Raw genomic sequence first — 15704 nt, forward strand, 5'->3', positions numbered from 1 at the left:
TGCTTGTCTTGTGGTAAATAACAATGGAGGTGCTGATAATAATGGCACATAAAGCTTTCCTGCCTCGACATTTTTTTGCATTTAATGTCAACTCGGGCTGCTCATTAGCTGTGACCAACCGAACGTAACATTTGTCAGCAGTCAAACGGTCTTTATTCAAACAAACACCAAACAGTGCACACCCAATTCTCTGTCGACAGTCGTTGCTGTCATTAGCACACCAAGATGACCCTTGCTTCAGGTAGCATTGGAATGAGTTAGAACTGCTTTTAGTACATTGAAATATTTTTCAGTCCAATATAGATCATAAGGGATTAATATCATATGAAAGACATATTGGCTTCTGTAATTGTCGCATGTTGAACTGGTCCAATTACTCATATCTCTTGTTCCTCTCAAGTCCCTAAGAGCCTGCCTTCGAATATGAATGTGACCTCAGTCTGCAGTTTATGGGAACCAAGATGAACCAGAGTCATTAAAAGCTCCAACTGAAACACATTTGTGCCTCACAGCATCTCGGCAAGACTGTCTTCAGGGAATTGGTCTTCTATTGGAGGCTGGTAGAATTTATTAATTTTGTATAATTTTTCTTAGTCATTTACCCAGTGATGGAAAGAGTACGAGAATATCTTGTAATAACTTGTGTTAATATTGGATAAAACTTGCCACCTTGCAGCTGTATGCCTCCACCAACTAGTTTAATTGTAATTTTACATCCATGTCTCCATGACTCTTCAGATGTAGCCATGACATTAGACCATGCCTTACTGGGAAAAAAGCTTTAAATGCTTCGCACATACCTTTAACCAGACATCACCAAAGATCTATACAAGCACCCAAGATTGGTGTCACCAATTCAGTATCCAACCACATTTGAAATATGGTCACAATCTGGCCTTCTGTTTCTAAGTTGTGGCGTCAAATAACAGCCAGAAAAGTGTTTTATCAAAACATTATGAAAAACACACATAGTGCCACAACAAAGCTGACCTTATGGATATAAAATGTCATCACTTCAGCATCTATCATCTTAAAAGTAAAAAAAACCTGACCTCCAAAATGGACAGGATGGACAGACAGCCCATGTTAATGCATTTAAAAAAAAAAAAAAAAAGTTGTATCAGGAGTATCAGACCTGATGATCTGTAATACTTTGGTTTAATTGCGTTAAATTTCAGTGCACATACTAGCAGAACATCACCACGTCACTGTGGCTGAAACAAACATTGAATTAATTTTCTATAGATGGCACTATGCAGCCTTTGCATGCAGCTGATTATCAAATATAAATATACATTAATTAAGCCTTAATTAACCAGAAAAATTGCCAAACCCTGACTTTTGTTGCTACTTTGTAAAAGCTGTGACATGGAGAAACGTGATGTAAAAAAGATTGAATTGAAAACAAAATCACTTAATTTTTCTGTAACTTCAAAAAGTAAAAGTATGCAAGAAAAACAACCTTACTTTCAAACAGTAATCAGAGTAAATTCATTGTGTTACTTCCTCCCCTGTATTTACTAAAGGTCCATCCTACAATCCAAAGGAAAACACATGAGCAACAGAAGTCGAGGACAGAGACAGACACGTTGAATTACTGCCTTCGATTAGTCCTTTCTCCACAGGCCGAGACCTCTGACCCCTCTGTGGCTGCCAAGTGTCCATGTGTGCCATGTGGGCGTGTAAACTGGTCAATAAGTCCATGAAAACACTGATGCATCCATTACTTCTATGAATCAAAACGAAAAAAGGGCTCTCACATCATTGTTTGGATCAACTGATGTGTTGTTGTTATGGTCTTCAAATGGCATCTGTTAGACGGTTAGTGAGACATGTCGATACCGTAACCGGTGCGGTTTATGTGTGTTGGTTTCTGGATAATGTGTGATGCTGTGTATGTCTGTGTGTCCTCGAGGACCTATTGACTCAAGTTGTTGATTCCCACAATGCTGCAGCTCTGGATGTGTAATTTGAGGGGCTTTATTTTGACCAGTGTGTTTTTGTGATTGCAGCATTTAAGCCAAACAGTTTTGGCAGAAGGGCTTTGTTTTTATAACTGTACCTCTGTGAAAGATGTTTCATACATATCTGCTTAGTAGAGCTGCAAAGTTGATTATTTGATTCGTCAATTGACATAAAATGAAGCTACTGTCATAGTTACTGATTATTTCATTTTTAGATTTCTGTCTGTATCAGAGTACATGTCAGTACAGTTCAAAGTGAGAGGCGGGCCTCTCCAGGGGGGCTCCAAACTGTTTCAGGGAAGGTTAAGTGAACAGAAGTGAAAAGTATTACATTAGTTATTATATTAGTCAAGAAGATCACACGGAAAAGCCTTTATGTGAGCGATTTGGTTAAAGAAATATTTAAGAGATACAGAAGTTTTAAGGAAAGTTTCTGTTTTTCCCAATTTCCCAGAGTGAGAAACTAATAAATACCTTAGGACAGACCTTTTTTTATGTATTTGAAGGAGTCTGAAGTTATGTAAGACCGCAATATAAAGCTTTCTTTGCTCAATTATGGAGGTTCTATGGAATCAAATAAATTAATCATGATCCCACAGGCATCCAGGAATTGTAAAAAGTAAACTCAGGCTTGTGTGAGGGGGCGTCTCCCTCTCTCAGTCTCAGATTTTTAAAACCCCAGAGTTAAAGCAACGGCTGGTGTTCTCTGCAGACAATAAAATCCGATCCTGAGAGTGCAGTCGGACCAACAGATTCATGGGTTTGAAGGCTTGTAGTCTGCGTAGTCATGGTGCAAAGTAATCCCCCTCTTGCACTTTTTTGATTGGCCAACGCAGCACCTGGCTGCATGACGACGTGTTGCAGTCCAGCAGAATTTGAGCCAGGTTCAACTTTTTTATATTTTTGCCTGAGCCCTCTTCTTTGACACCCCCGCTACGTTAACAGAAGGGTCTTACTCAACTGCATGAAGCTGTGATCAGCATCGTCCTCCAGCTTTGGTCTGTCCCGGGTTTATTTATAGAGGCTTTGTGCTGAAACAATTACTCCATCAACAAAGATCCCAAACATTCCAAGACTGAAGCCTAAAATATGTTAAAATTTGCTGGTTTTCTCCGTTTTACAGCATTGTAAATTGAATATATTTTGTACTGGGTTGTAAATATGGCTGTCAAAGTGATAATGTAATATTGCCTTGAATAGATATAGTCTGTATTTATGGGAACGCCCACAAACATCACATCCTTATTACACTACCATGCTGTTGATATGTGACTTTCTGCATGTCAAATATACTAAATTACATCTAGAATTTGCCCTCTCTCTCTCTCTCTCTCTCTCTCTCTCTCTCTCTCTCTCTCTCTCTCTCTCTCTCTCTCTCTCTCTCTCTCTCTCTCTATATATATATATATATATATATATATATATATATATATATATATATATATATATATATATATATATATATATATATATATATATATATATATATATATATATGATATTGGAGTACAAACCCCACAAAACCACTGGTAAAAAAGCTTGTGAGGCTCTTGAGTTTGCACTGTTAATGGCTGTAGGGAACAGAAATTATGGTAAGTTTAATTAATGATATCTAAAATAAATGTAAGTGTCTCTAACCAGGCAATTCAACCAGATAACAGACAACAGTAACAATATCTACTATGTTCAAGCTGGCCGTCCATCACATCTCCATGGTAGAACCAGCTCATTTCATTACAATAATTGTTTCACAAATGCTCTCTTCGCCAAGACTTCACTCTGCTCTGCCAGCGTCTCTAACTGTCTCCAACTTTATTGGCGGTTTGTTTGATTATGGAGATGCAAGTGACAGCGAGCACACAGTCCTGTTAGCCCCAAGATATCTAGTTTGTGTTGCTGCCAATTTACATTGTGGAGGACAAATATCCACATTAAATAACCACCACTGTAGTGAAGATAAACTCGTATGAAGACCGAACAAGTAGCGGAAGAGTTGGGACAGATAACGATCGTTGCGCTATTGGCTTCAGTCAGCAGTCAGTGAGGCCTGTGGCTTCATCAGCTAAGGGTTTGGGCAGGTGTTGGAGGCTAACTGTCTCTGATTGGTATGTGTGAAGGTGTGTGACGCTTGTATCCAGCTCTTGGTTTCCTGTGGCTGTGCTGACTCATTGTCTCTTTGTCAGAGGTGTGACGATGTCGGTGTTTGTGCTCTTATGTTTTCCTTTACTTCTCGGTGTTCTGTGGAGGCTGTTTTCTTGTGACTCAGTGCACTCAGACATTGGGACCTGGTTTTTATTTCGCCTTCTGACCTCGCTCAATTGCAGGTGCTACTTTTTCTTCTAGTTTAATTCTGTTTCTTGCTATTATTTTCTTGTCAACTGCTCTGCAGTTTTTGGTGGGTTTGGTCTGTTCCTGCCTGATTTTGTGATTGTCCTGCTGAGCAATTTTAAGATTCCCCAGGTCGAAATTGTGTCCAAAACCCCCCTCTGCCATTATTTTCACCAGCAGCCTTCTAACTACTCCATTTGTAATTGATTTCCAATAATAAATCTATGTACATGTGCAATAAGAAAGCATATTTGTCCACTATATGTTGACACAAACATTAAAACCCTTATGTACCTCCCTTTAACCCTTGTGTAGTCCTGCCATCGACTATGCACTGGTGGTCCTCAGGGGTAAAAAAGGACCCCATGACATTAGACTGGTTTTAGGATATATAGAAAAAAATTATTAAGAACTTTTTTTTTTTTCACCTTTTAAGGCAACTCCGAGGAACATGGGTGTGATTCTTTTAATTTTTTTTGCTGCCATCCAAAAATGTACAATGTTTTCAAAACATAAGTTTGACCCAAACTTCACTTTAACTATTGAAAAAAATGCTCAGGTTTTATTACTTTTTTTTCCTCTTGAAATGAGGCCAAATTTTGTATATTTGACAAAAATTGAGCAATACTAATTCTTCTTTTTTTTTCCTACATTGTCCAATGTCATGGGGTCATTTTTGACCCCTTTTTGACCCCAGAGAACCACAGGTGCTATAAAAAAAAATTATAAAACACATAAAAATGTATGAAGAAAATTAAAATTGACTTCATCCATAAAGGATGCAGAGGGGCACATATGCTTAAAATTTCAAACAATTCTATGAAAGTTACCCTATATTAATGTTATGATGAAAATGATTTGGGGTCAAAAAGGACCACAGGAGGGTTAAGGTACATTTTAAACAGTTAATATTCAGATGCAATTAACTATGGACAATCATGTGATAAATCTCGCTTATAGATTTAATCGATTCGCAGCTCTAGTGTCCACAGCCTCTGTGCTCAGCCAGCAGTTTGCAGACATCATTATAAGCTTTGTGAGACTGTAAAACACCAGAAGACTGAAGGCTCGGACACAGTATTTTGTTCATTCAGCCGGTGAAAAGAATCCTTCCACATTGTCTTTGTGTAGCCGCGAGCACAATGAATGTTCCTACGAGCTGTATTTGTCTTGTGAGCGTGTCCTTACAGAGTGCAGGTGGCGGCGTGTGTTTTGTGTCTTTGAGACTGCAGCATCATGACTCAGTCAGACTCAGACAGTTATGAATGTCTCCTGATGAATTTACTACTAAGAACAGAGGAACCTTGGGATTTCTGGATCGAATAGATCAAACCGGGGTGGCTGCTCTTGATATCTTGTTTGGATTTAAGCGCTGCGGTGTCTTGTCACATTTCATCCGCTCTTCAAAGGATTGAAACATTCATGCTTTCTGGCAGTTAAGTGCTTATTTAAGGCGATCCTCGGCTCTTTATTTAGCTGCCTGTGGGTGCATTGTTCTTATCTTCCGCTGGCCTTTGAGGCCTTTTTGTAAGGAGAGAAAAAACACTGGTAAAGCTTCGCCTGTGAGAACAAAATAATCTTTTTTCCCATCAGTTTCACTCATGAAATGCACCAGTTTGCCAGTTTATAGTGTATCTGAATAGCACTCTTTCATCTGTGAATAATAACAATTGAACGACTAAAATTGTCCTGATTAATCTGTTTGAAAGGTTCAGTTTAGCCTGCTTGTTCCAACAAATTGATCCATTTTTGGCGCTTGTTGATCAGCATCAGCTGTTTTCTCGTTTACTCTGCTAACCTAATAGCTGAGGCTCCTTACATCTTCATAATGAGGGACCCAGATGTCCCAGCACTCTCAAGAACGATGGTTATTTCAGCCACAGGGACCAGCGCCGGGAGGCTCCACCTGAGCTTAAAGCACACACTCATTCTCACCTCTCTTTGTGATTCTGGAGCTCGACGGCGTCACGAAGAGGGCAGCTTTAAAATCTCATATTTGTTTCCTATGATGGAGTGATAATAGGCTGCCTGGCTCTGACATCGATGTTTGTATTCATTGTGTTTAAAGTAGGGCCGGGACTTTAACGCGTTAATTAAGATTAATTAATTACACAAAAATTAACACGTTAAAAAAATCGACGCATTTTAATCACACTTATTTTTTCACCGCGGAACGTTTCTCACTGGATGAGTTTCAGGTGGACCGATTATACTGGAGCACCAACTAGCGTTCATGAGTTCAGACAACAACAAACCACAGTGAACATGGTTTTCTTGATAATGATTTTGGTTGATATAAAAAAAAACACATGGAAAATGTCTAAATATCAGCTTTTAAATTAAACTCTTATGAGCTATTTTTGTTGTTATCACTATCTTAGTCCAAACAAATGTGCCTTTAGTTGTACCAGTCACTAAAATGAACAATAAATTGAAGAAAACAATGGAGGTCTAATATTTTTTTTCCATGACTGTATTTAAGTGGCTAATATTGTGACGTAGTTTAGAGTTCTGTTTGTGCTGAGTATGTTCGCCACATACAACCATCAATCTCAGCAGTCTGTGAATGAATATAAAACATGAAAAACAACACGTATTGTTGCCTAATAGCGTCGAGAGATTAATGAATGCCTGCTGCACTTGTTTGAATGTGATTGATTGGATCCCAGGTACGTAGCGCCCGAGCTGCATCCGCTTACCTCCGAAAACGAGCCGCACGCCCATAAAACACACGTCTAATGAGAGCGAGGCCTCGAGTGGATTGGAGCTCCTCTGATACGACTTTGTCATAAACACACAGCCTCACGCAATCACCATTAAAAGTTAAGAGTAAATAGCTTCAGCCCTCTTTATTGTCTCGCCTGGTTTGCTCAGGATTTTAATTGCAATTAGCGCCGACAGTGATTTATCGATGCATAGTGGGTTTCAGCGCAGTGCCGTTTTAGGCTAATTGGTTTGGTTAAAAAGGCGTGACAGGGCTGGAGGTACTGTAGAAAGAGGATCGGCGCCACGGATCGCAAAAACAAGTTCCCCCAAGTCTTTGAATCCATTCCTTCCTTCAATCTCTCCTCTCTTATCTTCCACTTCACCTTTTTTTCTTACATTTTCCATCCTGTCCCCCCTCTTAGTGCGACCAAACACCTATCAGATGGGATTTGTCACGGCAGTAATAACACTCGATCAGTTTTCTATGAGCCGCTTTGCTTCGTCTCCTCTCTTATCGAGTGAGGATCTGCCACGACAGGTGGTTTAAAAGAGAAGTAATCATTCACCGATCACACGCCATTACTCTGCAGCTAAATGGAGAAGGAACGGGGGAGCGGGGAGTGTGTGTATTCCTCTTCCAGTCAGATAAAATGTCAACATTTCAGCGCAGGTGTTAGTGGAGACTGAGCAGCGGTTCTGTTGCTCCTTACACGTCTCTCCTGTTTCTGTTCAACCAGTCAGAGAGAGAGAGAGAGAGAGAGACAGAGAGAGAGAGAGAGAGAGAGAGAGAGGAGGCTAATGAAGGTTAGGTCCAGGCTGCAGCTTCACGCTCCCAGTCTGTGCTCTGAGCTGTAGACTAAAGGTGTGTCTTGCTCAGCAAGGGTGTGCATCTGTGGTGTTTGTGCTGCGTCTGTCTGCAGCCAACAGGGCAACAGCGTCATGCTCTGGCAAACAGGACGCAGGGACACTAAATCACATGTAGAGTTGCATCCTCGTGTTGAGCAGCACCGTCCACATGCAAGCTGTCTTCTGCATCCTTAGGGACTTTCTTTGCTTTTTTATTAGATCATTTTGGCAGTGTTAAAGCATACAGCATACATCTTGGCAAGAGTTTCTTTAGGTTTTTATTTATGGAAGTTCAACCTCAGCTCCTATAATAAGTTTATAATAAACTGTGTGTCCAGGATACAGACATTTAGACTCTTAGGAAGAGAATTCTCCCACTGAAAGCCATTAAAATAAACATATTTGATATCGCAGCATAAAGTCGTGCATTCTGCTTCAACCCCAATTCCAAAAAAGCTGTGACGCTGTGTAAAACATAAATATAAGCCTTCAGAAGGACTTGAAATTGAGGACATTTGCTTGATTTTAAAGCCATAAGTGAATGATTCAATTAGTACTTATCACTGTCTGTATATTTTTTAATAATTTTGATACTTTTAATGTATATCTCTATGTCTACTTTATTTATTGTTGCTTTGTCTGTAGCTTTTATGCTGCTGTCTTTGCCAGGTCTCCCTTGAAAATAAGATCAGTAATCTCATTTGGACTAACCTTTTATAGATAAAAAAGAAAGAGAATTAATCAAGTTGAGAATGACAAAGGTTGACCAGTTTGAACATAATTATTTATGTTCTGGCTATATATTGGCTTTGTATTGCTTTTTTTTTTTACTGCATTTTACCCAACAACACCCAACTTTTTTTGGAATTGGGGTTGTTTCAATCTTGAGCCCTTTTACTATTTTCCACCACACTGAGCCATTATGCTTTTGTTTTTGGTAATCACTGACATATAAAAAACAACCCTAGAACTTAAACAAAAAATAACATTTTTTTCTGTGTATTTTTCTTAAGAAAACAACATTGGCATTATGTGAACAAGCTGACATTTAAAGGGTTGAAATTCTGAAAGTGGATGAATAATTGATAGTTATGATCAGGACTGATATTCGTTAAAATATTTAATTTGGTGAAAGTGCAAAAAATTTATCAACATATAATTTTCTGGCAGTTTTTTGACATTTAGGTCCTTGAAGATAACCAGAGGGAGTTTTTGTAAAGGGATGCACAAGAGTTAAAGCTTTCATACTTCTTCTTAAACTTAGACTTCAAGAAACTTGAATAAAAACAGACATTTGCTGCAAATTGTCACTTTAAAAGAAGCTTTAACTTGTGCATGTTTGACATTTCTGCTTGAAAGATGACTGATAATATCAAAAAATGTTTTGTATCAACCTTCTGGCCATCAACTAATTATTTCAGGACTCCTTACGAGGATAAAGGAAACCTAAATGTGTGGTTTTAATGCTCCGGTTCGGTGCGAGACAAGTTAAACACAGTTTTGTTGTTCTGTTGCAGTTCAGAAGCGTTTCCTCGATGCTTCACCCTGTTCAGAGCACAGCGCTGCACATCCAGCATGTCTTATCTTCGCCCTGACTCTGTGCCAGTGCTCGACAGTCTCACAGAGCGCGGCGAGGGGGGGGAGGGGGGTGAGGATGAACAGCGGAGGGGTGAGAGCAGAGTGGAGCTGAGTGTAGCAGGAGAAGCGGCGAGCGGAACAGAAAGGCAGCGGCGAGAGCCACAACACGGCCCGAATATAAAAGATGAGAGCGGGACGAGCCATAGATAGCTCAGCAGAGCCGGGGTCGCAGGCAGAAAGCCACATTTGTTAATGTGGGGTTCAGCCAGCAAGATGTCAAGAGACAGGATACCACATTATACAGGAGTTACACAATGCCAGCCCAGCCACTTAGCACACAGCATGAGTAATGCAGTGTTTATTCACTGTGGAATAACTCACCGAGGCTCACCGGCCCAACTGACGCACTCAGACAATCATTGGAGCTATGAATTGATCTTTAATCAGCCGCACGCTGAAGCCAGGAGCTTTACCGGCATTAAAGGCATCACTCATATTTAACCTAATTCCTGAAGAGGACAGGAAATGTTTGTGGAGTTAAATTGATCGTTTCCAGGTGAAGATGACGAATACGGTAAAGTTGCTCTTCAGTCTGAGTCCTGGATGACGATTGTTTATAATTCAACTCAACACCCAAACAAATGCATTCTACCCGCCAGCGCTGATTTGAGCGTTAACGTGCCAGATTTAGTCAGGCAGCCGGACAAAAGCATCAAATTGGCCTGATGGCTGCCATGTAAAATCTATGAGAACCATTATGTCTTCCAAGAGACTTAGAAAGTCAATCTTGGTGTCAAAATATACATTTTCTGGGTCAAAGAATCTTTTAAAGCTATTGAGAATATCACTAGATGATTATTTGATCAAATAAATATGTTCATTTTGGCAATGTATTTATGTAATTTCCATCTCAGTTCCTAAGCGATCGGAGATACATTGATATAGGTCATATACATGTATTCTGAAAAATGGGTAATATTTAATTGAACTTTATGAGCTTCACTTTTATTATTTGTTACATTTACATATTATTTGTTTATTGCTTGATTTAGAATAATAGTGAAGTTAAATTGATCGTTTCCAGGTAAAGATGACTTAGTAAAGTTGCTCTTGAGTCTGCATCCCGGATAAAGATTGTTTATAATTGAACCCAACATCCAAAGAAATACACCTCTACTCTCAGCGCTACTTCTGAACATTTACGTACCAGATTTAGTCAGACGGCTTAGCAAAGTAATGGAGGCACGCCGTACAAAAGCACCAAATTAGCCTCATGGCCGCCATGTAAAATCTATGAGAAGCAATATATCTTCTGAGCCACTTAGAAGGTCAATCATGGTGTCAAAATCTACATTTTTTGGGTCAAATAATCATTTAAAGCTATTGAGAATACCACAAGATGATTATTTGATCAAATAGATATGTTCATTTTGGCTATGTATTTACGTAATTTCCAACTCAGTTCCTAATCGATCAGAGATACATTGATATAGGTCATATACATGCATTCTGAAAAATGGGTCACATTTAATTGTACTTTATAAGCTTCACTTTTATTATTTGTTACATTTACATATTACTTGTTTATTACTTGGTTCAGAATGATCGTGAAGTTAAATTGATCGTTTCCAGGTAAAGCTGACAAATTTGGTAAAGTTACTCTTCAGTCTGAGATTCTGGATTTAGTCAGGCAAAATAATGGGGACAGGCCGGACAAAAGGACCAAATTAGCCTGATGGCCCCCATGTAAAATCTATGAGAACTTGTATATCTTCCGAGCCACTTAGAAGGTCAATCTTGGTGTCAAAATATACATTTTCTGGGTCAAGGAATCATTTAAAGCTATTGAGAATATCACTAGATGATTATTTGGCTATGTATTTATGTAACATACTCACATACATTAATATACAGTCATGTAAAAAATGATTAGACCACCCTTGTTTTCTCTTGTCTTGTTCATTTTAATGCCTGGTACAACTAAAGGTACATTTGATTGCACATATATAATGATACCAAGAAAAAAAAGCTGATAAGAGTTTAATTTAAGAGCTGATATCTAGCCTTTTTCCATGGTTTTCTTGATAATAATTTTGGTTATTATCAATTTCATGGAAACGCGCCTAATTGTGGTTCCTAAAGAGGTTAGCATAGTTGCTGCAACAGCATCAGTTTGATCAGAACTGTAGAGAATTGCTTCATTGAATGAGAGAAAAGAAGTGCACTGAAGGCTTTTGCACGTCTCCTGACGGCTTCGTGTTGCACGATGTGAAGGTGATAAACAGATGTTTCTTCCAGTCACCTGTAAGTTATTTTCTGCTCTTTTTCACAGGTTTTCAATGACGCTATTAGTTTGAGTTAAAGGAGCAAAAAACGCCCTGAAACTGTTTGGCCTTTAGAGGGTTTTTCAGCTCATTGTTGCAGCTCTTTTTTCTAGTTACGACTCTAATCCCACCAGGATATGATTTGTGTGAATAAGCCCGAGTCGCAGTGTTTATTTAGCGGAGTGCAGTTTCAAATACATATCGACCTGTTTTTCACTCAGATGGACTCCTGGTGCAACTATGCACTTAAAACCGTGTCCGCTGAGAGCAGAGAGGGGGTTTAAGTCTCGCAGATCTGTTTGGACGAGCAGGACTGAAGAGTCTCCTTCGCTCTCTCTTTTCATTTTTCTTCACACACCCCTCCACTTCCTCCTCCTCCTCCAATCCTCTCCGTTTCTGTCCTCTGGAGGTTTGACAGAAGTTTCTCTCATCCTCACCGGCAGCTGTTGCCATGGTTGTGTCAGCGCTCCGCGAACTACCTGCGCTGGTATTTCCATGGACACAGATCAGGATGACACCGGGCTGTGAGGTGTAGGAGGGAGGCAGTTCACCGGTGTCAGCAGTTCTGTGTGTTGGAGACAGACTGAAGGAGACAGAGGAGGAGGAGGAGGAGGAGAGGAGGAAGAGGAGGATTAGGGTCTGGGAAGATATTAAACAGAGAGGAGCAGGAGCCGGAAAAAGAGTGAACAGAAGAGTGAGAGGCCACTGCTGAAGGGTAATTTCTCCTCAATGTAGATTTCTCTTTTTACACACAGTTGTTCAGTTTAGATCCAGGAACAACAAACCAACAAGAGAGATGATGAACCCTCAGGGAAGTCTCTCACTGAGTCCTGGAGCTGTTCCATTAACACTTGAGTGAACAGAAAAAACCTCTGAATGACATGATTACACTGGTTTTCCAGCACTTCAGGATGAATCACAGATTATGGTGTAGAAGAGAAATTGACTCTGCAGCATCATTCTGCTGTGTTCCTATTAGAGGAAACTGAAGAACTGGATTTTTTTTTTATAATAATACTGACAGAAGAATCGGGCAACAATAAGTATCATAAATAACTAGCAGAGTGCAGATCTCCACCAAATCGATCCAAACTCTGCTCAGAAAACAAGCATTTTGTTTGTTTTGTTTGCAAAAAGTTATTTGCTTGACAGATCTACCAAAGCATGCATTTAGACTTTTTACACATCTGCCTCATGTTGTAGTTATAACGCCATTGTTATTATATATTGTTGCAAACACACTGCTGTATTACAGTGAGTCAACATACCCATGATTGTCCTGAACTCCTTTAAAAAAATTAGCATTCTCAAATGTGTTTGCTTGTCGTCTTGCAGACCGACCTGGCAAAGCATGAATTTAGATTTTTACACATCTGCATTATTTTGTAGTTATATCAGCATCCTTTTGTTCGATATATTGTAATAAAATCACAGCAAAATCCCTTTATTTTAGGTACATAGCAACACAGTTTCTTGGTGAAGACGATGCATAGCTCATAGCCCAAAGCTCTAAAGCCCTAGTGCTGCTTCTGCACAGAGTGGTGTCCATTTATTTATTTATTTGAAGTTTATTTTTTTTTTTATATTCAGTGTCCAAATTTTTGTCCAAACTTCGGGTGTGAAATAGATTGGATGAACTGAGATACACTCCAACACACCTTTCTTTAAAGTTAGATATTAAAAGCCAAATTAAATGTTTTGAGTATTTATTTAACATTCAAAATTAAGGACGGCTCTGGAAGATTACTTGAGAGTTACTATACATTTTTAATTTTAGTAGATCCTAGAGGTGACCAATCCCACTCCCACAAAGAAAAGACAGTCTTTTCCCGGAGGAATTACTCCTGTTCCACTGTTGTTGTTTTAAGGGTTTTTAATGGCATTTCTTCCTATAAGAAGTGCATATTTACATATAAAAACAGACCTAATTTATCATCAGGATTGCCATCCCGCCCATTACATTGCCTTTTGTTTTTCACGTCCTGTCCTATTAACATAAATAGTTAAATTGATTTCCATTCCCATCCAATTTTTGGGGGGAATCCCACAAGATGTGAGCCTCAGAGGTCCCAGCCCTGGGGATCAACAAAGGAGACAAATTAACAAATGGTTATTCCTTCTGACGCTTCTAGATAGTTTTCCCTCTACTGGAAACAAATCAAATAAACTGAACATCAACACATGCATCCTTTTGTGGATGTTTTGCATTGTTTTAAGAAGTCACAATCAAAAAAACTGAAACCTGCTTTAACATAACAGATATCAGTGTCTCTGTAGTGAATGTAAATGAGAGATTAATGAAGCCAATTAAAACATTAATTAGCCTATATTTCTTTGTTGGCAGTGTTTAAGTGTTTGTGATTATTATAGGATGTAAGACAAAATATTTGAGTTTCATTCCACTGCAGCAGAACTCATTCATTCTCATCATTTCCAGCTGATTGGATCTTTCTTGACTCTGAGTTATTGGCTCTCCGGTTTCTTATTTGCAGGTGAGGCGCTCTGAATATTGTTTATCAAGCGGTCTGCTTCAGATAACAGCAGTCCTGTGAATTAGGGTTTAACATTTTCGATTTCACGTCCACCAAATGCAGGTTTATGCGCTCAGATCTCTGCAGTGAGGCTGAAAATCAGTGGATGTGGGTGATAACAGAAGCCCGACATAAAGGCCCGCTCCCCCTGAGCCGTCACATAAAGCTGACATTCCCATTCCCCTCTGTGATCCGCCGCCTCGCAGTCATTGTCACCTCCATAATGCTTCTATTCATAAATCATGTTTCCTGGGCCTGTTTGACAGCGGGGGCCCGGCCCTCCTGCAGCCTCTCCTTCTTGACCCCTTTCACTTCCCGTACAGCCGAGCCGTCAAGGACAGCCGCAGATGGCGCCGAGCGTCTCCACCTGAAAGGCCGAGCGTCTTTTAATAAAACAAAACGAGAGGCTGCGGCTGACTGCAGCTCCTCCGTCAGGTCTCCCACTGACCCTCCATCTGTGTGTGGCAGACTGTGGCAGAGCGGCTTCACCTGCAGCTCAGCATCAGTGTGAATAACTTCCTCTGAACCTCACAACACACCGGCGTATTCAAAGGCACATTTATTTATTTTTTAAATAACTAAAATAACACCATCTGTAAAACAGAAATGATCATAAAATTTCCAGTTTTCACAGTCCTTGAATGAGTCATCTGTGACTTTTTGTGAAGTTTTCCGTCAAGAAAAATACAAAATTGAAGCATAAAATAGTGATATTTTATCCAAATAAATAACTTTATTCATATGACTTATTCATTTTGGCAAAAATAATCTTTTTGCCTTTACCAGATCCAGTAAAAAAACATTTTATTCTGCCCTCCTCAGCACAAGGCAAGTTTACTGTCATTAACACATACAAAAAGGTTGTTAATTTGTTAATTTGTACATGGTGCTTTGCACTTTATGTCCCTGAGCTCAATACTTATAGGAGGACTGAATGAATCTTGTTTGAAGCATTGAGTATTTAATTTTAAGTTCTCAACTATTTAATTTGTTTGAATATTTTTTGTGTAATTTATATTACTTTAATTAATGAAATAAATAATGCATAAAATAAACATTAATAAAGTAATTATTTATTTGTATTATATTAAATATTTAATAATTATTATTGTTAATATTAAGTTATAAATTATAAAAAATATGTTTTTTTTTTACATTTTATTTATATATATATATTTCTTTTCTTTTTTTTTTTCATCAGCAGTGGATACTAGTTGGGTAAGGAGTGAGGAGGCAAGGGTGAAAATCACCAACATATGAAGAGACAGTCATTCATATTTGCACTGTATTTATATTTTTGGGAATTCTTTTTTTTGGGGGGTATTGTGGGAAAAAGGTTAATGTCTTTTGTTTCCACTGCAAAAAAAAAACTGTAATAGAGAATAACCTGCAACCATTTTTGTACAAACAAACAAGCTTCACAGTGT

At 38.9% G+C, this 15704-nt stretch overlaps 1 protein-coding gene across 1 annotated transcript in view; it reads left to right on the forward strand.

Moving 5' to 3' along the window:
* The window catches only part of aven (apoptosis, caspase activation inhibitor), a 40945-nt gene that overhangs the window by 20914 nt on the left and 4327 nt on the right, over positions 1-15704 (forward strand). The window lies entirely within an intron of this gene.

The sequence above is a fragment of the Centropristis striata genome, chromosome 18 (assembly GCF_030273125.1).
Source record: "Centropristis striata isolate RG_2023a ecotype Rhode Island chromosome 18, C.striata_1.0, whole genome shotgun sequence".
NCBI classification, from domain to species: Eukaryota; Metazoa; Chordata; class Actinopteri; order Perciformes; family Serranidae; genus Centropristis; species Centropristis striata.